Source organism: Pagrus major, chromosome 7 (assembly GCF_040436345.1).
Source record: "Pagrus major chromosome 7, Pma_NU_1.0".
Lineage (NCBI taxonomy): Eukaryota > Metazoa > Chordata > Actinopteri > Spariformes > Sparidae > Pagrus > Pagrus major.
The window spans coordinates 5,126,880-5,149,354 of NC_133221.1; the positions used below are offsets into that span (position 1 = coordinate 5,126,880).

The 22,475-nt window shown below is 45.0% G+C and overlaps 1 protein-coding gene across 1 annotated transcript in view; it reads left to right on the plus strand.

Annotated features, from left to right (window-relative positions):
• Nucleotides 1-3,866: 3,866 nt before the first annotated feature.
• The window catches only part of plxna2 (plexin A2), a 196,881-nt gene continuing 178,272 nt past the window's right edge, over nt 3,867-22,475 (plus strand). Inside the window, exon 1 of the mRNA XM_073470197.1 lies at nt 3,867-4,474. The gene's annotated coding sequence lies outside the window, so the exon portion shown is untranslated. The remainder of the gene's footprint in view (nt 4,475-22,475) is intronic.

Consider the following 22,475-nt stretch of genomic DNA (forward strand, 5'->3'; position numbering starts at 1 on the left):
AAAAAAGAAACCGGAGGCCAAAAAAGATTTTCAGAAGTTTCCAGTTATTAGCAGCCAGCAAGTTTCAATTTTGTCAATGTCTCTATTGAAATAGAGTGATGAGGTCAGTCAGATGCAGATAGCTGCAGCAGCAGCTGTACAGGTGGAAAACCACAAACTTCCTGTGAGTTTGCTTCTAGCAGCCTTCAGCAGCGGATGAACAGCTACAGGTTTCAGTGCGTCTGCCGAGACTAAATTTAGCTTATTTGTCCATTCGAATAGAATAATGACAACATTTTTAAGAGAGGTAAGTTTCTTGGTGTGCCATTATTAAAGTTGGATATTTCAGAACAACCACCATTACTGATTAAAAAAAATATCTGACGTGACTCAGCAACGTTCACAGTTGAGGTAGTGTTTTAAAGTTCATAATAACCAAAATGGTTATCATACAGTACTCGTAAGACTGACTGACATATTTGGTTTTTCATCTAATTGTTTCCTGGTATTTGTTTTTCTCTGCAGTCAGGCTGATTGCTCACATGGGTCAGAGAAGATAGGGAATGGAGTTTCAGTGGAGTTGACAGGTTGCCACATTCCCTCGTGATATCTTCAAATACGGCTGGAGGGAGAGAGAATTAAAGGCATCACAAGAGGCTCCCTTTGAAACCTTCCAACTTAGTATGAAATCACTGTGCGCGAGCACTTTGATCAGCAAACGGTCAAGCGGCAGCCGTGCAGCCGGCCATCTCTCCACATTACCGTTTGGGGGCCTGCGCACAGCACCTCCACCTGACCGCTGTTGGATTTTGCCCATTGAACTGATCTTCCAACAAATAAGCTTAGTGCTGTGCCACGAATTACGCTTCCTCTATCTCCCTGTCACACATGCCTCGCAGCATCACTCCACCTCTTCGCGTGCACCCAGCAGCCCCGCACATCCAGAGATAAACAGTAGGTACTGCACATCACACAATCATACCTCCAGCAATTAACCTCCTCACCCACTGTGGGCTTTGAATCCTGTGAGCTTCTTACATCACCTCTCTCACTTGGAAACAGTGTCTGCCTACCAGGCCCGATTCCAAATGTTAACATAAATATAAAGTGACCAGCAGCTCGCCTATCTGACAACACCCTAATGACTGATGATGTGTGCTTTGATTTCAGATCTGGGGTGGAAAGGCGCCAGGACTTAAAGTGGCTGAGTTACACCACTGAGAACCCGGGCCATCTTGACACAGCCCTCGCAGCTTTTTTTTTAAGAGACAGGGTTGTAATGAAGCTGTGTGACAAGAGGGTGCATCTCTAAGTCATAAGCACATAAATAAGAAAACACTTTTTTTGCATCAAATTGAGGTGCTTGAAGGGAGCAGAGACACAGAGCTGAGTATGATACGCCTGCAAGTCGGGATATTTTCCTTTTTGGATTGCTTCTTCACATGATGTCTGTGCATCTTGATTGCCGAGAAAACTAAGGAAGTTTACGAGATTATGAGTAAAAGGCTAAATGCAGCTACTGTTCTTGCAACTCTCTGTTCTGTCACAGAATCTGCAACCAGCCTCGGTCGGTCGATATGTGTCCTAAAGTGAGATATGACTGATAGAACTCCTCTGTACGTAATAACCCAGCTTCACCTTGCAAAAATGGCTTAATCTATCATTGCTTTGCACAAAAAAACCTCTCCCAGACAGTCCTGTGCAACCTGTCCTTTCGATATGAATTGAGTTATGTTCCAATCAAACAAATCACGGCTTGTTCCAAACATGGCTGCCTCCAAACGGTGCCGTGAGTAATGAATTGAAAAAAGTCTGTATTTGATTACCCCTGCCGGCCAGGGTTGACTAAGATCCATTTGAGAGGTAGTGCAGTGGAATTCCAATATGGACACCCTCCAGCTATTGACCCTGTCTTTAAGTGGGCGCTGTGCTTTTAGTGTACTTACACTGGTTGTTCCACATCTTCTTCCTCCTGGCAGTTTTGCAATACTTTTGATGGCAGACACTGGCTCCCTTTTCCCCACTCTGCATTATTGATGCATCAGAGAATGTGGATAGCCTACTTTTTTGTCATAACCCTCCATGGGCACGGATGCAAGGAGAGAAGGGGATGGTGTTGGTGTGTTGTATAACTATCTCAATGACATGATTGTGATAGAAAAATGTATAAATATATATGTTGCGTTGAGCTACTTGGTGCAGATGATGGTCTCAGCCATGCAAAGGAAGCTTGACGCTTGGCAGCCAATACTGAGATCACTGATGAAAGATTTATGATTTATGAATAAAAATGGAAGGAATGATAGGCAAGGACTTGTTGGGTGCATTCCCATTGAAATAAATACAATATAATGGTGTCTGCAGCCAAAGTAACACGACTCCTCTCAGATTTAAAAGTAAGAGGCAAAATAAATAAGATTCAGCAGTACGGAGAAGCCAAGATCAATGCACTGCCATGAATTTGTAACATGTTGTTTCTATCCACAGTGCCTTATTGTAGCAGGGAATACTTGAAATATATTCAGCCCCTGATTGAACTCCTAACCCTGATCTGTAGGACACGATGTCCCAGATGTCACGGCAAATTATAGGAAAAAAAAACTTGGGTGCAATCATGTCTTCAAATCCTGACAATCTGGGTTGGTAGGTCAGGCAGGACGCCAACCCAAAGATCAACAATTATCTGTGTTTTGTCCAGAACTGCCTTTTAGGATTTGAAAACTTAAAGGTGCACTGTGTAGTTTTTGGGAAGACATTTTAATCAGAAGAGAAAGATTTATTTGTACATAAACAAACTAAATAAACAAACTATCTCCTTTTTCAAGGACAACACGATTTTATACTGTTTCACTTTGTTTATATGTGGCGGACCCTGCCACCTCTCAGCTTCCAACAGTATTCTGGAGACCTTATTTTCCTCTGAGAACAGCTTGTTTATTCACGCAAAAGTTCATATTATTACTTCATTAATATTGCAAATATTAAAAATTCTGAGTTTGAATCTCATCTCCAGAAGTAGGTAGTGTGCCTTTAATGTTTTTTCGTGATCATTATCCGTCTCCAAAGTTGGAACAAACCTGAGCTGCTCAAGCTGTCCCACTGGTGAGAGGGTGCGATAAATAAATACATCTCCGAGCAAGAGAGGAAATCCAAAAGTGTATATATGTAAATATAATATTATAAAAAAACAAAATGAAGTAATCATAGAAGGAAGAGAGAGAGAGAGAGAGAGAGAGAGAGAGAGAGAGAGAGAGAGAGAGAGAGGGAGGGAGAGCAGGGACAGGTTGACAGTTTGGTCTATAGATGGCAGTCTTCTAACAGGAACAGAGTTGGATGGGAGCGTGTCAGTGGCTGTGTTGAGTGTGTGCTGCGGAGACAAAACTGTGATGGGTAAGAAATATTTCTCTTTATAAAAACCTGATGCATTATCCAATTGCCAATTATCAATATTTAATCGATTGGTAGGCTGTGCTGTGAGGATTTCAAGGGTAAAGGGGATGACAGGAAATTCAAAATCTGTAAAATACATTTCTAAAAAGAGAGAAATCCAACCTGTAAATCATCAGGAGTGTGTTTGAAACTTCATCTTTTCGGTGAGGTGCTTCTTACATTTTGTCGTGTGAGTGAAGGTTTGCCATTTTAATGTCTTCTACAAAATGACAAGTGTCGAAATCGTCAGTAAAGTCCTAAATGTCTGGATATTTTCTGAATTAAACGCGTCGTGTTCCTTCAGTTGATCCATCATGAATGTTTTATTTTGGGCGGAAACAGTTAACTCGGTAATGAGAAGGAGTGTGTGAGGGGGCTGGGTTTAAACGCGCAGAGTGCCAGTGGCAGCGTACACACACACACACACGCGCTCACTCACACACACTCACACTCACTACTGTACATTGATGGAGCCGCTAATCTGTGTCAGTCCGGCAGAGCCCCTGTGAGAAAAAGCCACGCTTGCGGGGTCTGAACTGACGCTGCGAAAATCAACCTCACCGCTCGGACGGATGGCGAGCCCGGCCACCGCTCGCACATAACCTGCGTCCTGCTACGCGTACCCGGAGGAACGCTGGGAGAAAAACCCGAACTGAAGGAATGTGCCGCTCCGCTGTCACGGTCCCGGTAAAGTAACAACCAGGAGGAGGTTCGGCTCGGATGGTGACGGCTCGGCTCCGCTGTGAAGTTTTTACGCACTGAATTCGCGCTAATGACGGTTTTTTCTTTTTTTTTTTTACTTGAATGAATGACGCCGCCGCCGCTGAACAGGTCCCGCGGCTAGATGCGTTCAAGGAACTGGATCAAGTAGTGAATGTAGATTTATTGAAGCGTCTCCTTTGAAAAAAAAAAAAACCAAAACGCAGGCGTTATCCAGATAGAGCGTTTGGAAACCTTTGGAGTGTAGCGCATCAGTTAAAAAACCAAGAAGAGCAGCAGCAGCAGCAGCAGGAGGAGGTGGAGGAGGAGGACAGGATAACCAGGAGATCCAGTTTTAAATGAAGAGGTGAGTGACGATCAACACGCTCGTTTGGGGCTTAATTTGCTTCCAGTGTGCGTAAATATTTGTTTAAATCCCGTTTTAAAAGCAGCCACACCGGCTAATAACCGACACTGCGGAGAGACAGCTGGAGAGGACAGGCATTTTTCATTTCAGGCTGCAGGCTCTGATAAGGTAGCTTCAATATTTCATTGTAGCTTTGCCACACAGGATCACAATGTGAAATGAATGATGATGATGTGTGAGCATGAAATATAAATTGCTGCACCGTGTGTGTGTATGTGTGTGTGTGTGAAATGTGCTTTTTAGGCTCAGGTGTTGCTCCAGAAGAAGTCTGGATCCTCTCTACACCACAGCCTCTGTTCTCCTTTCATTTACATGTAGCCCGGGAATTAGAAGCACACAGGACACACTTACTGGGGTTCTTGTAGCCTTCTTATTTATTTCACATCAGTTGCAAAACGGCTTATTTGACTGAATTTCTAAACTCAAAGTCATTCGTTCTCATCTGAGACTTTAGAGAGAACCGAAACCAAAAGCATAAAAAGAAACAAAATAGCATAGGGGACAAAATACGGCAGTGGGCTATGAAGGTCTACAGAAACAACAAAATACACACGTCATTAAAATCATGACACGGTCACATTAACTCGAAAATGTGCATTCAAAATATTACCACAGTCACTTACACGCCACGCAGCGTGGAACACGGGAGCTGGAGCTTCCTGAAGCTAGTCGTTAGCCCCAGTCGACGGCTGGCATGCTACCCTCTGAAATAAATCACCAATATCTCTAAATGAGACTATATTGTCACATTCTGTTACGGCGTCTCTTACAATGTGTGCGTATTTTACCTACCAATTGAACAGAACAACAGTCTCCTCTGTTCGGCGAGACATTTCAGGCACTTGTGGCTCACATTCAGCAGAAAAGACAACAATAACCCACAATGCACCTGGCGGCTAAACCAAAATGCGCCCAACTGAACCCCAAAGCAGCTCAATGCTGCCACCTTGTGACCACTTATTTAACTCACTTACATTTTGTTTACATTTACATTTGAAATATGACATTTAAAAGAAAGAACAAAAGAAAACAAAAACACATTATAGTACATTGGAATACATTCACCCTTAAGTGGAAAATTACACTTATGATTAATTTACCACCCGGCTACATGCTCCCCTGCAATTAGTCAACGTCCTCGGAGACTACAAAACATTAACTGACTCAAATGCTCCCTGCAATGCCTTTTCAAAGAGAGCAGTACCAAGACTTGTCAAAACCTGGGAGACCATGTCGGTGCTGACTGAGACAGCATTACAGGCTGACCTTGGCCAATTAAAGGGGTTTGGATGAGACCCTGCATTTGCCCGCTTGCTACGCCTAATAGCAGGTGTAGGTGCATAAGCTTTACTCCCAGCTCTGCTAGCCATGCCTGTTAGAGTGGGTCTTTTCCCATCTTCACCAATGAGCAGGTCACTGTCACTAACGTCTGAATGAACATCATTGTTTACACACTCTCTGTCACCATTTCCCATATCTGCCTGACCTCCCTCAGGTTCTTCACTGTCACTGTCATCCAAAGGTGCTGTCACAGGTAAATTAACCCTGTCGGCGACGCATGGCAGCTTTGGTATCTGCATAAACTGAGGAGGCAGGATTTCTTCAACAACAACAAACTCTGGGTCAGGGGACTCAGGAGACACGTCTTCAACTACAGGCTGTGTACTGACATGTGACCTAGTTTTGGTTCTGGGTTTGGGAACTGGTTTTGCACAAGGTCTCAACTCTGACCTATGAACTCTTTTGACGGGACCTCCTTCCAGAGGTTCAACAGTGTGTGTAGTTCCCTGAATGTCAACTACCTTGTAGACTGTTGGACTCCATGCATCTTGAATCTTATTTCTCCCTGAGGGTCTGTGACGTAGGAACACAACCTGACCAATGTCTATAGGAGGACAATACACTTTCTCATTTTGCAGCGCAATTCTCTCAGCTGCCTTCTGCTCTGAGTACTCTTTGGCTCTCTCATGTGCCTGTCGGAGTCTCTCCTGATGAACAGACAACCAGTCCTGTTTACGGTCTGACGTACACTCATGCCCTAATAATGCATCAACTGGGAGATGTGGCTGTGTACCAAAAAGCAGAAAATAGGGCGAGTACCCTGTGGTGGAATGAGGGGTAACATTATAGGCATACACTAATTCAGGAAGATGCTCTGGCCAACGCCTTTTCTTCTCCGGAGGAAGTGTCCTCAACAAGTCATGTAGGGTGCGGTTGTATCTTTCACACTGAGCATTTCCCTGTGGCCTGTATGGAGTTGTCCGTGTCTTTTTGACCCCATAGAGTTTGCACAGCTCTGCAACCACTTCGCTCTCGAAATTTCTGCCCTGGTCAGAATGCAACCTCTCAGGGACACCGTACTTCATGAACCACTCTCTGAGCAGAACTTTAGCTGTTGTATCTGCTTTTTGGTCCTTGGTAGGATATGCCTGTGTGAACTTTGTAAAAACATCAGTCACAACTAGAACATTCTCACGGCCATCTGAAGCTGGTTCTAGCACTGTAAAATCAATAGCCACCACTTCAAGCGGTCGGGAGGCTAGAAATGCTTTAACTGGAGCCTGGATTTTTGGCTGAGGCATCTTTGTCAAAATGCACCGCTCACAGTTTTTAACCCAGCTCTCAACATCTTCATAAAGCCCAACCCAGAAACATCTCCCTCTGAGCAGGTTCACAGTACGTTCTATGCCCTGATGGCCCATGTGGTTGTGTACACTCTCTAAGACTTGGTCTCTTAGACAACCAGGCACGAGTAACTGCCACACTTCACCATGACGTGGATCTCTGATTACTCTGTACAACAACCCTTCCTTTTCCTGTACACGACTCCACTGTTTCAACAGTCTTTTCACTGAGCTAGATAGGACTGCTCGCTCCCTAGCAGTAGGCTTCCTCCCCTGATCCCAAAATGTCCTGAATTCTTTCAGGGTGGAGTCACTAGCCTGAAAACCTATCAGCTCCTCTCTGGTAAAACCTGGAAGTGTGGGTGTGTTACCTTGTCTCGTGCTTATCTCACCTGATCCTGACTCCATAGCACGGATCTGTCTCACCTTGTAACACTCAAGACTTTTAGTGACAAGATCAGAATCTAGAACTGTCCCTCTCTCCATCAGGTTACACACGGCAATACAACCATCAAAATCTGAATCTGGATCAGTTTCAGGCTCCCCTGCAAACTCCTGCCTAGAGAGGGCATCTGCGGCGGCGTTGCTACTACCAGGACGGTACTTCACTTCAAAGTCAAAAACAGACAGTTGAGCTACCCACCTCTGCTCGATAGCGCCTAACTTGGCTGTTTTGAGGTGGCAGAGCGGATTGTTATCAGTCAGGACAACAAATTTCGCACCCAGCAGGTAACCTCTGAACTTCTCAGCAATTGCCCATTTTAAGGCAAGCAACTCTAACTTCATACTACTGTAATTCCTGTCATTTTTCTCGGCCTGGCGTAACCGGCGGCTAGCGTATGCTATAACGCGTTTGGCGTTACCCTGCTGCTGATACAATACAGCGCCTAATCCGTGCTGACTGGCGTCTGTCTCAACTATGAAGGGCTGTGTGAAATCAGCAAAACCCAAAATGGGAGCAGAGGTAAGTTTTCCTTTTAACTGTTCAAAAGATGACTCACACTCTTGTGTCCACATAGCGCCAAAGTGGTGAACTGCTTTTTTTGTTTTCTTTTCACCTGAACATTTGTTGACTAAGTCGTGCAGCGGTGCAGCAATTTGTGAGAAACCTTGAATGAATCTCCTGTAATAACTACAGAAACCTATAAAGGACTGCAGTTCTTTCACAGTGGTTGGGACCTTCCAGTTGTTAACAGCGGAGACCTTGGACGGGTCAGTCCCCACACCTTCCGCTGACACCTGATGACCCAGAAACTTTACTGACTGCTGTAGGAAAGCACACTTTTGCAACTTCACTTTAAGGCCTGTCTCTGCCAGTCTTTTCAGCACGGTTTCCAGTCTCTCCAAATGTTGCTCAAATGTCTCTGAAAAAACCAAGATATCATCTAGGTAGACCAGGAGTATCTGAAAAATGAGATCACTCATAGTGACTTGCATAAGCCTTTGAAATGTAGCCGGCCCATTACAAACACCAAAAGGCATTCGCACATATTCATATAAGCCAAACGGTGTAGTGAAAGCTGTCTTACTCATGTCTCTCTCATGCATGGCCACCTGATGATACCCGCTTGCTAAATCTATTGTTGAGAAGAATTTCGCCCCCCTCAACGCATCAAAACTCTCATCAATCCTTGGTAGCGGGAATGCATCGCGTCTCGTCTTGGAGTTAAGTTTTCTGTAGTCGACACATAGCCTTAGACTACCATCTACCTTCCTCACAAGCACTATCGGCGAAGCATAGGCACTGGAGCTTTCTCTGATAACTCCTTTTTTCAACAGCTTGCCTATGTGTTCCCTGACTTCACTGTACTGTGTGGGTGGGATTCGTCTGTATGGCTGTGTCACAGGTATGTCGTCTGTGAGATGAATCTCATGTTGCACTTTGTCAGTGTGGCCTAGATCTACATCCTCTGTTGCGAACACAAAAGAATATTTCTCCAGCAGCAAAGCCAGTTGTGCATGCTGTTCTGGGCTACCACTTACATCAAGCTGGTCGAGGATGGACTGTACATCTGTGGGTGTTTTGGGATGTTTGTCGATGCTCACTTGTTCAGTGTCTGCTGAGATTCTCTGGAACTGTATCTCACAAAGTTCATCACTTTTTACACTGTCTACATGAGTCAAAACCCCTAGCCTGATCCTTGGCTTCAGCCAGATATCTTCATCAGACATGTTCATGACTTGGACAGGAAACACATGACTTTCAGATGAAACTAAGGTAGGTACAACCACCAAACCTCCAGGCAAGGGTGCACTCAGAGGCTCCAGCAACATTAAAGGGCCATGTTCACTCACAGTCCTAAATCCCCTTGCCATGACTGTGGCAGCAGACAATGCAGGAACGTGGACCATCTCCCTACTCGCCACTCTAGCAAAGGAGAGCCTGTCTGTTACAGTTACTGCATGAAGATTATTGAAAGCCTCTCTCCAGTTCGAGTCAAGTTTACTCTGTAGTGTGGTGTCAAACTCAGTGTGTACGAGCTCTCGACATTTTTTGACAACATTCATCCCTATGAGACCTGGAACAGAGGAAGAGTGTGCAGAATCCTTGACTATCAGGAAGCCTCGCTCTGGGATAGTCAGACCCATTACCTCGACCTCAAGTTCTACATAGCCCATATAGGGTATGTCTAACCCATTTGCTGCAGTGATCTTTAACCACTCAAATGCAGGATGAATATCTTCACTTTTATCTGACAAGTGTTCCCTGAAAAAACTCTCAGAAATTGTGCTGACCTGGCTACCAGTGTCAAGTAGGCATGATACTGAGACTCCCTGAAGTTTCACCTCGACAGTTTTGCATTCTCCGACTGCACGCTCTAGGATCCTACTTCTGTCTGGTGTTACTGCTGGTGAGCCAGTAGATCCCCCTCGAATTGCCTGGCTCATGGCAACCGAGGGTGAAAGTTTTCCTGCACTACAGAAGGTGTTGACTCATCTTGGACTCTTTTGGCCTGCAGGCACTTTTTGGCAATGTGGCCCACGCCTCGACACTTGAAACAGATAGGCTGGCCGTCTGGTGTGTACCGTGGTTGCAGTCTAGCTCGTGGCTTGGGCTCTTGGAAAGTCATTTGAGTGGTACGTCTACTCAGCTCAGTTACAGCACTTGCTAGGTCGGCGAGTGTTTTGCCTAACTCTACTAACTGTTTTCCCTGTTGAGCTACTGCTCTTTGAACATCACCTAATGCAGTAGATTGGCCATTGTTTGCCTCAGTAGTAGAAAACTGGGATTCTGAAACCTCTGACTTAACCTGGCTGCTCTTAACAACTCTGGGACGATGGGGCCTGCTTTCCTCCATTTCCCACAGGAGGGCTTCACGCCTCACATCTAAAAGGCTACAGTCTGGTTGGTCTCTGACCATCTTTCTGAGTTCACGTCTGAGAGCTGAATCCCTTAAACCCTCAATGAACTGGTCCCGGAGAACGGCTTTCTCATTAGGTATCACGTTTGCTGACTGCTTCACTACAGAGCTCAAGATCTGGGACAGGGCATGGGAGTAGTCACGGAGGTCTTCACCCTCCACTTGTTTACGGTTGTAAAAGGTCTGCAAAAGCTGTGTGATGCTGCGTTTTTCCCCAAATGCATTCCTTAAGTAGGAGTATAAATCACTGGGCCTCACTGACTGACCCCCCATGCATAGTCGAACCTCCTCCAATGCAGGACCACGCAACAGAGATAGAATGTAGTCACACTGCCCCTCTGTTGTCTGCTCTCTGGATCTTAAAACCCTTTCAATCTCTTCAATAAACTCTTCCACAGACCTCCCATCTGTACCACCCTCCCCACTAAATGCTTGGACCTGGCGTTCTCTTGGAACATAGATGTATGAACGTGTGGGTGCGCTATTATCATTTGCCCTCTGAGCCCCTATCTCATCATTTAACCTGACAAGTTCATCTCGCAATTGGGTGAGCTCTTGCATGCGAGTCTGCATTTCTGCTGTAGCATCTGTACTTGGGCCTGCTACCTCATCTGATGCCTCGTCGAACTGGGCAGCATCATCATCAGAACCACTAGCCATGATGAAATGTTAGTTTTTACTCAGTCCAGTCTGAATGTGAATCTTAAGTTCACACAAGAATCAAGGATACGATGAACACAGTCTTGAAACACTGCTGAATCTTGCTCTTGGCAGCCGGACGAAGTGCTGGGCAGCTGGCGTCGCGGTGGAATCCTCAGCGCAGGTCTGGATGAGCCGTGTCGATCAGGAAACAGTGGCGCCACTGGAGCTCCTCAAGTCGTCTCTCACCGGTCACCGCTTCCGCTACAGGCTGGCCTCTCCGACACGTCCACCCACAGGCTTCTCCTGCAATCTTCACCACTGCCGTATTTTGTCAAATAAAAAATAAAAACAAGCTACTACTGCCAATTGCAAAAAAAAATATGTTTTAGCTACACCCCACTCCTGGTACCAAAATGTGTAGCCCGGGAATTAGAAGCACACAGGACACACTTACTGGGGTTCTTGTAGCCTTCTTATTTATTTCACATCAGTTGCAAAACGGCTTATTTGACTGAATTTCTAAACTCAAAGTCATTCGTTCTCATCTGAGACTTTAGAGAGAACCGAAACCAAAAGCATAAAAAGAAACAAAATAGCATAGGGGACAAAATACGGCAGTGGGCTATGAAGGTCTACAGAAACAACAAAATACACACGTCATTAAAATCATGACACGGTCACATTAACTCGAAAATGTGCATTCAAAATATTACCACAGTCACTTACACGCCACGCAGCGTGGAACACGGGAGCTGGAGCTTCCTGAAGCTAGTCGTTAGCCCCAGTCGACGGCTGGCATGCTACCCTCTGAAATAAATCACCAATATCTCTAAATGAGACTATATTGTCACATTCTGTTACGGCGTCTCTTACAATGTGTGCGTATTTTACCTACCAATTGAACAGAACAACAGTCTCCTCTGTTCGGCGAGACATTTCAGGCACTTGTGGCTCACATTCAGCAGAAAAGACAACAATAACCCACAATGCACCTGGCGGCTAAACCAAAATGCGCCCAACTGAACCCCAAAGCAGCTCAATGCTGCCACCTTGTGACCACTTATTTAACTCACTTACATTTTGTTTACATTTACATTTGAAATATGACATTTAAAAGAAAGAACAAAAGAAAACAAAAACACATTATAGTACATTGGAATACATTCACCCTTAAGTGGAAAATTACACTTATGATTAATTTACCACCCGGCTACATACAGTTGAGCCGCCTCCTAATGCAGCAGCGTTATTGAGTTACAACCTGTTCTCCTCTTCAGACAGGATACTTCCAGTTAGCATCGTTCTTGCTGGTGAGCTGCTTCTGGTTTGTGTTAGTGTGAGATCTTGCTGGAGAGGATTTTAATGAAGTTAGTTGACCGGTGGAGTTATTTTTAGAGTCCTTATGTCCTAATGCTCGCAGTCATCGCTGTGCCAGAAAGATTTGGTGCCACCGATTGTGAGAGCAGAGCAGAGTGTTCACAGGATTTATATTTAAAGAGCCTTTTTTTCCCCAGATGTGATATGCCAGCTGGTGGCACGCCACAAACCTGTGTGTCCCTGCAACAAGTGAACCTTGAGTCTGTATCCGGAGCTCATTATCAGTCAAATCTCTCCAAAATAAATCTGCACTTCACAAGGTCACTGATCTACTTCACATCATCTAAATTCTATAAATCTCCCGCCAGGTTCATTCTCTTCTTCTCAAGTGCTGAAAAACCAAAAAGCCCCCAAATCGCATCAAAACCCCCCAAAAAAGAAACAATCTGATTTATTGTCGCCAACTGGCATCAATTTAGGATTCCAGATCGGCAACTAGACCTCATCTGTCCCTTTCAGCAGATGCACCTACAAATCTTCATTCTCTGTCAGAGTGCCAGCGCTCCGGCAAAGCACCCATGACAATGACTCTAAAGAAAATAAATGTTGTCTTAAGTAGTAAATTGCCTTACATTTGCATGAAAATAACTTACATCTGCCACGGCTGACGGGTAGCATATTAATCCCTCTGCCCCGTGCAATCAAAACCCGCTCCTTCTTGGTGAAATCAGTTTTTTTTTTCCTTTTTTTTTGTGTGCATGTGAAGCGTGACCCGCTCACATCATTATTTTAATATCCATCTCAAAGTGAAACAGCAGTTTGACCCCAAAGCAGCCACCGGGGTGGAAATTGCTGCCTTTTTGAAGAACAAACCAGCACTCAGCGTTGGTTTGATTATCACATGCTGATTATATTCACCTAATTAACTCCAATCTAATGGGAAAAAAACACATTCACTGATAGTGTGCCACTGTGCAATCAGCCTCACTGACCAGCAGCTGGTAAATTACTATTTTATACACTTCTATTAGCTCTACTTTGGCTCAAATGTATTTCCATCAGCTATGAACCTGAAGCAACTTTATATGACAAAGTTTATTGCTGCCAACTCGTTTCCTTTTGAAGACAAGATCATAGCTGTGAACTGCTGTTAAGAAACATTTTCCAAAGCTGTTGTTGATCGTCTCAATTTATTCTGAAAAGCAACAAGATCGTATTCTCTTTTTAAATAATGGAGGATATGAGCAAAGATGTTAAGAATTCTGCTCAATGAATCACTTTCAAGTCGGTGCCTTTGAAGGCGCGCCGTCCAAGCGAAGCCTTTTTTCGAGAAAGCACAACATCACACATTCAGCCAATCAATAAGGTTAACCTCACCGAGCTGGAGAGAAATTGCCTCGACTGGACAAACTTGGACGGGGCTGTGTGGAGTAAAGGTTGATGTTTCTCTGCCACTGCCTTCCCCGCTTCACCTCTCCGCGGGGGGGCTGCGGTGCTTTGATTGGATTTACGGTGGAGCGGTGTGGTCAGCAAGGTATTCTGCTCTTTTTCGAGTTTTCTGATGTTGGAGTGATTTGCATAAATCCGTTCAGGGTCACCGCTTTCAAAAAATACTCACATCTTGCCTTCTTTAATATTGCTCTTTACTCAATACAAGATGGATTTATTTTAGTCTGGATCGTGCAGGATTATGTCTTCACACGTCTCGTCTTGACTTTTCGGAAGAGCTATTTCTGTGAGTGACCTCTGACTGTGATATCTCATGTTCTTGAGAGGAAACCGGTCCTCTGTGGATGTTTTTTTCGAAGAGTGTGTCTGAGGCTTTCATGGTCTTACTGCCATCAGCATCTCTCAGCGTCTGCGACGAAACTCTGATTGGCGCACATGGCTCAAGAGCGTCCTCTGTTGATGGAGAGCAAAGAGGCCCAAACAGCGAGCTGAGTTAATGATTCTGCCACAATGCGAGCTCTTCACTCTATTCACTTGCCTTCTGCTTATTCCTCTCAATAGCTCTGATGGAATTACTGACTTCCTTTTTTTAAAAAATTGCCTTCATTTGCTGGGGAATGAGTCTCTGCTGCCTTTTTTTACTGTGTGCTGTGTCACCACCAGCATTCACACAGCACACTGCTTGCTCTGCTCTGGATTCCCCCTTAAGGCAGCCAGACTCACCACAGTTTAGCTTGAGAGATTTTGACAAGTCGCTACGCATGCAGGCAGAATCCTTGACCTATTTCTTAATGAGTGAATACTGCAAATGCGCTCAGCGGCTGTGTATTCTGTATAACCCCCCCCCCCCCCCCCCCACCTCTCTCCTCTCCCTTACAGCAACCCCCACCATCCCAACTGTCTTTTTGCTTGCACACACTCACAGCCATGAAAACACATGCAGATAATGGTGCTTTTGTGAGTTCACTGACTCATTCTCCGGGAAGATATAGGTCCTCCCTTTTCCTATCATGCCGGAGTGTACAAATAGTCAGCGAGTGTTTGTTTTAATGAAATTGTCCTCCCGTCTCCTCTCTCTCTCCCTCTGTCTCACTGTGGGCTGTTTATCTGAACGTCTCAACTGTCCAGCTGTCACAACAGAGATCTCAATCTCCGTGACCCACACACACGCTCCGGTCGCTCGGGTGCTTGTTATGTGCATGTTTGTGCCTGGTTTTTTTTGTTGTTTTTTTATATGGCGAGCGCGTACGTGTGGGGATTGACATAAGGGAGATCTGGATCTGTGGTGACATTGATCAAGTGGAGTGCAGCCAGGGAGAACATTCAGTCTGAGAGGGGGCCTGGCTCCGGTGGAAAGAAGAAGAAGATCACAACTGGCTCTTTTCTCTTCATCCGTGCAAGCAAACGGCTTCATTTACGTCCTCTGTTGTTGCCGCCTGTACTCTGAATAATTGTAAACAGCGTGAGTTCTTTTTTCACACTTGAAGCATCAAATTCAGGAGCAGAGAGGGTCTCTCCAGGTGGTGATTACCTTAACAAATGTTCATTTAAGCTTTTGTTGGATACGAGGCAGTTCTCTGATATGATTCTGGCTCTCTGCATCTGGTGTAGGACACTAAACTTTGTAGCAATGTTTTCCGATAGTGATCTGGCCCAAATTGGAAGCTGATGTTGGAGATCTTCCACAGTGTTTTATGAACACAACTTATTATGGAAAGCAATGCCAGTTGATTTTTCAGTCTCTCTCCGTTACACAGATGATTTTTATTAGTATTTTATCTCAACAATCCTGGTCAAAACTCTGCTTGTGTTAGAATACAGTTCTTAAAAGCTTGTTTCGATGCGTCCTGCCCCTTTTTTGTGCCAATGAGCCACTTAAGGATATGTTGTTGATTCATTTGTCGATCATTTTCTTGATTGATGAAGTTGTTTCGTCTATCATGTGTCAGAATATGTTGAAAAATGTCTGATAGTGTTTCTCAAGATGACGTCCCAAAACCAGGGTCACCAATAGGGCAGTAACACCAGGTCAGTTGTCCTGGCCCCCCCGGATTACAGGACGGCCCGCTAACCCTTAAGATTATCTGCTTTGGGGGCCTTTGGAGATCATTCATGTCCTGGGCACAATGAAGACTATTAGAGGCCAAGCCCCAAACCGTCTTGTTTTGTCCCAAACCAAAGATTTTCAGTCTACAGTCGAAGAGGAATAAGGAAAATCAGAAAACATTCATGTTCAAGAAGCATGAATCAGTGAGTTTTGCCTTTTTCTTACACTCAAACTGATCAATCTATTATGAAAATAGTTGGCAATTAATTCACCAGCTGACAAATAATCAATGAATCGACTACTGGCTGCAGCTCGACATCACTCTTTGATATTCCACCACACAATATCTGATGTCAGAAACACCACAGGACAACATTTAATGGTCCAGTCATGCTGCTGTGGCTATTTTCATCATCTTGAGTACTTGTGCGCGTAGCCTTCAGTGACTTATTGAATCGGTGAAACCATTTTAAATTGATGACTACAGGCCACTACATTGTTAAGTAGCGGCTTGCCCAGTATGAGCAACACATACCACAGGGTGCAAAAATCAATGCCACTCCTTTGCATTTCATTTTTCACTGTACACAGAGAGAGTGTACTTTTTTTTTTCTAAAATGCTGCGAGCACTTTAAAGAGAAACAGCCACCTTTCCTGCTGTAGTGTTTACTGTGCTTGGATTTTTATCCTCTGATAGGCCTGTTGAGAGAGTTTGTTTCCCCATCTCTGTCAGGATGCTGGCTGTTTTTATTTTACAAGTAGAAGGCTGTGTGTGTGTGTGTGTGTGTGTGTGTGTCCACAGCTCCCAGACAGGCTCCAGCCAGTCTCATCAGAGGACCGTCGGGGAACGGTTAACAGTCGTCCCTCTGCCAGGCGGTACCGTGGCCAGTCCAGATCCTGCTCTCTCTATTGATGGCAGCAAGTTAGCAATGAACCCCAGTGTGCACTCTGCTGTCCCAGAGGCTTGCCAGCTTGCCGAAACAAAGCCTTTTGTAGGACGGCTAAATCCAACAGATGGAGAAATGGACAGTAAATGAAAGTAGAGAGAAAGGGGGAATAAAGGAATTTAGTGGAGCATGTTTGTGGGTAGGCATTTAGGCTACTCCTTTGGAAGCCTAACACCCTCACAATGCAATACTGGCAGAACTTAAATGTTCTCTCGTTGACATGCTGCGAGAGCGGCTTCGGGCCCCTGTGTGAGTGGAGAAGGCAGTCTGCTCACGAGGGCTCTCCAGGGCCTGGGAAGCCTTTATTAAGATGTTAATGGAACTGCCTTCATGACACATTTCCATGGGACAGGATCCCTCGCCTCTGCCATTCTTTAGTGCCTCAGTCTGCCTGCCACAATCATCACTCTCTCCCCCTCGCACAACAGCCTGTTTAGGCATTCAGCCCCATCTCCACATTCCCCTGCCCAGGCGCTCTCTCTCGCTCTTTATCTGATCTCCGCTGTCACAAGCCATCCTATATTTTACCACGTGTAACAAAATTACGCGATGCCGGCGATAAGGGCAGCAATCCTGGCACAGGGACCCGTAGAATAACAAGTCTGGCTGTTTGTTTGTCACTGATCTTCACACCGGTTGGAAGTCAGACTATCACCCCCAGCAAGCCATGAGGGCTGTTTATGATTTTTTTTCCCTCCAAACACAAGTCAGCTGGTAGCCTGTTTTTCCAGGACACTATACCTACATCGCCCTCAGACTTGCTCCCGAGGCTGCCCGGCGCTGCCTGAGCATCTTATGAAAGCATCAACAACAAAAAAAAAGAGAAGGGGGAAAGAAAGACCCTGAGCTTTACATACAAATGCCTTTGACGCAGTTCATTTTCCTGAAAGGCACTGAATGCATTGTCCCCCACCATTTTACTCTTTTCACATCCGTTTGAATATAAGTCACTTTAGCCTGGCACCATCAATAATCAATTAGCTGGTGTCATGGGAGGATGCGCGTTTTTGTTTGGTCCGAAAACTCGACAATAAAGTGGGCGACAAAAAGAAGCGGGAGGGAGAGAGAGAGGGAGAGAGAGAGAGTGGGAGGGGGCTTGTGTATCGACGCCAAGGGGCAGCTGTCAGGAGCAGATGACAGTGTGTGTATGTGTGTGTGTGTGTAATTTGTGCTTGGCTGCGTGTGTTTGCGTCCATTTTAATTTATCTGTGTTTGACTGCGTGGCACATGTGTCTTTTGTGTGTGAATGTGTGCCGTTTGTGTGTTTGTGTGTGTGTGTGTGTGTGTGTGTGTGTGTGTGTGTGTGTGTGTGTGTGTGTGTAAGATGAGGCACCTGGGTTGGCAGCGAGGGCAACGCCATGCTGCGCTGCCCACACTGCCCCCTGGTGATGAGGATGCCCCCTGTCTGCCACTGTCGCCATGGTTACTGCAGGAAAAAAAAAAAAGGGGCGCGCACACACATTTTGCTTGTCTAGTCTGCTCATGTGCCATAGGGGAGCTGGGCCAACAGCAGCTTTGTCCCCTCTGCTACATACACTGTGTTGCAATTACAACTAGCGCCACGTTCAACTCAGAAAGAGCCCATTATGGCCATTAGGTCTCTCAGCCATTTCAAAGCAGCGTGTAATTTTCTTACAAGATTGACTCTGGCTAGTATTTGCTCAAGACTAGTATAATCCAGGCGGTCGCTGTATTTACATTAAGGCGATTCTCTCTACGCTTAATGTATTGACTTTTTCTGACGACGAGGTTGAAGGCGGCGCAGCACTCATTCCCCTTTGCTCGGTGACATGTAGATACCTGCACCTGCGCTCCTCGTCATTGTTACTATGTTGCACTCAGGCATGGCCTTATCTGGGCGGATGGCTCTGCCTCAGTGTGAGAGCACTAGCCTTGACTCATCCTCGGCCCTGAGCGGAGAAAAAGAAGAAAAGAAAAAGGGAAACGTGGCCTTCGAAATTTCATTCCTGAAGTGAGATAGCGAACAGAAAAGCCCTGTCTGGGAATCTTCTCTCCTGTCTTCTCTGGCGCACGCACATCCTCCTGATAAACTTTTTCCAGCCTCGCAGACCAAAGTAAATTGTGTTAAATTGATGATGAAAGATCTTGAAACTTCCCACAACTTCAAAACATAAGACGTGGCCCAGTGTGGAGTCTTACTTCGCTGAAATATAGATCATAAAGGCAATAAATGACTCTGAATGAGTCGACTACTGCAGAACTGCATATGTGATCTAGGCCAGAAAGTCCATTTGCATCTGCTTATTTGTGACACTTTGTCACCACTTCTCTCTATATATTTATCTGCTCCCTACAGAAGTACACATTCCTCCACAGACACCATGTTTGTTTACTACTCTCAGTCGCCCCTTTGAGGACTGCCGTTTGTTACCTCCTCCTATGTGTGAGAGCATACTATGTGTATGTTCAGTGGATATTGTCATTTGCCTTCGTTTACTTTTGTCGACCATGATCCGGGCTTTAGAAAAACATGGAACGTCCGTGTTTTTTTGTTTTTTTTGCTTGGTCAGGCTGTGAAAGCACAAGGAAGGAAGGCTCTAGGATGTATCATGAAAAAAAGTTTGGTCTAAAGCTACTGCCGCCAGCCATCGACTCCAGACTCTTTACTTTGGCCCAAGGTGATTTATAGTGTCCAGGCCAGGGGGAAATGAATTCTCCCCCCGGGATAACAGTTATGTTTATGCATGAATACATGACTCTGATCCACGCACTGAAGCCAGTGGGAGAAAAAGGGATGAAAGGTACTTAAAAGAGGGAGGCAGCTTGTCACAGAGCCCACACAAAGTCTGTGCGGATGTGTTGCTACTCTCCTGGCATGCTCCGGGCTAAAACCGTTAATAACACTTCATGAATGTAATTGCTTTTGTTGTTGATTTTGACCTCGGCCCGACCTTTAAGATTACAGCTTTGTGCACCATAAGCATAGAGCTTTGTGGAATGTGTGGGAACAATAAATCCTGTTTTCCCCTGGAAGCGTTTCTGGGAGCCCGTCTTATCAAACGATATCAACAAAATGGCCATTGTGAATCACGCTGTACAAACTAAATCGAGCTACAGTAACAGTGCGCTCGCCGAATGACTGGTATTTGCTCCTGCCAGCCGAACGTTATCAAGATGAATCTATCAGAGAGGAAGTTGGATGTTGTTGTTTCACTGCTCTTTACTTCCTAGTGCCCCCTCGCTATCAAAGGGAAACACTGCGTGCACTCAGAGGAACAGCGGGAGCTCGCCCAGACAGACGCGCTGTTCTGCCTCTGTCATAATCAATGAAACGTGAAACATGACAGCAGCATCTTCATGTAACCTGCATCACAAAGACAGGGGAATCATTAACATAGAGTAAGTGATATGATGTGATATCACACCGTACAAAACACATTATCAAAAAATCACTACTTCTTCACACATCAGCTGCAATGTAGGTCAGAAGCGTTGTCATTTCTGTAGCGTTTAAGGAGAATGAATCGGGGTACCTAAGACAATTACTCAGAGTGTGACAGCCGAGCCTTCTGCAGCAGAGGACTTGAAATCCTTGTGTTTGTCCGTGAAGATGTTGATTAAATACGACTGCTCTGAAACATTTGCCTGCCTGAGGGAGGCAGAGGAAGGAGGGGAAGTGAGTGGGGGAGAGTGGGGAAGGCAGGGGGAACCGGGCAGGTTTGTACTTGAAAGCAATGATTGAGCATCCTTTCTTGTCTTAATCTGCAACAGTTAGGGATTTACACCAGGAGAGCTGGTGCTGTTAACCAGCTGATCCACACAGAAGGCACACTCAAAGGATATTTGACATGTTACTGCTGCCACAGCCTTGAACACACCTTTATTCCCTTACTCATCCCGCAGAGAGAACAAGAGAAAAGCCTGGAATTAAAAAAGATTTTTTTTTTGTTTTTTTTTGTTTTTTTCTCATCGCAGAAGGCATCTCTGAGCTTGTAGGTACAATGTTTACTGTTAAGTACTTTGCACAAGCCTCATTGCCTCTGCTGCCGCAAGCCCTCCCCCACATTTTCGCAGAGAACATGTTCAACCTGACAGGGGTGAATAGGTGAAGCGAATTTGCATTTTATTACAAAGGATGCACAATGTTTCAGGCATCCTTTTTTGTGAACATACTGTTGAATCTAAGCAATTTGCTTTCACGGGGTTTCGGCGTCCTTAATGAATGTTTTTTTACTCACAAATGGATTTCACATATCGCTGAAGAGGAGTGTTTGATCAGCACAATTAAGTGTTCATTTGAGTTAGTGTTTTTCCGTCGGAGGTGCAGAGTAAATGGAGTTATTCTTTTGCATATTCAGAGCCGGTGATTAGCAGCTTTCGGTGACATCTCGATGTTCACCCACCTCCTCTTTCTTCTTCTGCCTCCTTCTCTTCGTTCTCTCCTGTTTGTTTTGAGGGGCGGAGGAGTGAGAAAACAGAGTGAGGCTGGCTGGAGGGACGCCAGAGGGGGACTGAGCATGTTGCTTAGATGCTGGGAAAAAGTCAGCATATTTTTCACATTCACCTGCATTTTGGGACCTACTGCTGTGCATCCTCAGACAGGAAAGAAAATTAGAAAAATTGAATTTTAAAAAACCAGGGAGGGGCTGCTGGGCAACGTTTTTGCTGTTGAATAGGTCCAAAGTACACAAAAGCACATTTTTACCTGTTGGAGTGCACACACACACACACACACACACACACACACACACACGCGCACGCACACACACACACACCTCATCTTAACACAATGTAAATCCTTCATGGATTCCTTGTGTGCAGACATTGACAAGCCTGATAAAGGACACCTTGTCTTTGTTTATTTTGCCAAGGCTACGGTGTTGGTTGGTTCTGTTGTACAAAGCACTAGTAGCTTCAATAGCTTAAGGGTCTGAAAAGCTGAAATGCGGTGTGTCTGCCCGCCCGGCTCCCTGAGGCGTGGAAGGCGTACAGTAGCTTTGTGTCAAGTTAAACAACCCCACCTCTTTTGTACACTGCTCTTTGACGCAGCCAATCAGAAAAAAAGCAGAAGCAAAGAAAACTGAATGTAAGTGTAGACAGAAGGGACGGTCAAAGCCATTTTTTCCCTGCAGGAGTCACATTGTTACATTATTTTAGAGCAGTTTTCTTTTATAGCACTGCCAGAGCTACAAAAGTGTTTCTAACAAAGCGCAAAAAATCAGAGCCGCTTGTAACTTTTGGCAATAAAAGGTTTTTTACTAGGAAAGTCTTTAAATGAAAGGAAGTGGAGAGGAATTAGCTGCAGAGTAACGGCACTATCTAAAATGCAGTAGTAGCCCAGATAGATGACTTAATTTAACTGAAACACTGAGCAAGACTGAGAGACGCCTTCTGCAAGATAATTTTCTACTTGAGGAAGATAGTACCATTGATTATTCATGTTCTTGAGCTGGCATGTGTAGATGAAAGACTGATTTTCTGATTGAGATGATGATAAGAATGTACATCAGGAGGCACATTAGCACCCTTTTAAAAAGAAATCTGCAGGAAAAGAGACAAACTGGCACATTTCTCCTGCAGGCAAATACATTG